This window comes from Sinocyclocheilus anshuiensis, unplaced genomic scaffold (assembly GCF_001515605.1).
Source record: "Sinocyclocheilus anshuiensis isolate Anshui unplaced genomic scaffold, SAMN03320099.WGS_v1.1 scaffold1514, whole genome shotgun sequence".
NCBI classification, from domain to species: Eukaryota; Metazoa; Chordata; class Actinopteri; order Cypriniformes; family Cyprinidae; genus Sinocyclocheilus; species Sinocyclocheilus anshuiensis.
Genome location: NW_015546148.1, coordinates 97,028 through 98,056, shown reverse-complemented (window position 1 = coordinate 98,056; position 1,029 = coordinate 97,028). Strand labels below are relative to the sequence as shown.

The 1,029-nt window shown below is 22.0% G+C and overlaps 1 protein-coding gene across 1 annotated transcript in view; it reads right to left on the bottom strand.

Moving 5' to 3' along the window:
- Nucleotides 1–1,029, bottom strand: part of fhip1ab (FHF complex subunit HOOK interacting protein 1Ab) — a 20,836-nt gene that overhangs the window by 11,496 nt on the left and 8,311 nt on the right. The gene's annotated exons all lie outside the window — the stretch shown is intronic.

Sequence of the window (1,029 nt, the reverse complement as noted above, 5' to 3'; positions counted from 1 at the left end):
ACACACACACACAACATACAGTCTCACTTAATCCGTGTCATTGAAATCAATGTTTTATACCTCATACAGACAAAACAATAATGAACAATAAAATATAAGCTTTCAGGTCATGTGGTGTCACATGGGTTTTATTTTGAATTCATTTCATTATTTGAAAGACCAGATGTTTTACTCAACCTTGACCTCAACATATTTAAGTCCAGCTATGAAACTATCAACCAAAGAATGTCTTACAGGTAGTTACAAATAATTACAAGTACATTTGGGTCTATTTAGCAACAATATTAAAAAACAAAATAAATAAATAATTAAACCATCCAAATGCAAAACTTTTTTTTTTCCATAAATTGAATAATATAGCATTTTGGGGAAAATATAATGCATGTTTCTATAAGAATAAAATGATGTAATTAAATATTTTGTAAAAATCATGTAATTAAAAATAAAAAATATATAATAATAATAATTATTATTATTATTAAAAAATAAGAAAAAGATGATTTTTAGAATAAAATCATATAATTAAAATATGAAATTAAAAATTAAACAACAACGTAATAATATGACTGACAAATTTATTAAAGTTAATAATCAATACAATTGAATAAAAGTCCTAATATCATGCATTTTGGGAATTTATAAGGCATATATTTTAAAAAATAACTTAAAAATAATACAAATGTGATTTTTTTAAATATAAAATGATACAATTAAAATAAGAGTATAAAATTTTAAATACAAAAATTAAAAAATATATGACTGACTGTTTTAAGAAATTGAATCATCTGAATTAAATTATGATTAAATATTAATTAAAATCCTAATATCATGACAACATAGCATATTGGGAAGTTAAAGCATGGTTCTATTAGAATAAAATCATGTAATTAATATGAAAATCTTGACCATTTTAGTCAATTTAATAATCAATGTGATTTGAATAAAAGTCCTAATATCATAATTAGTGGTTAATAATAATTAATAACCTTGGTTACCTAGTTACCTGTGTGTGTGTGTGTGTGTGTGTGT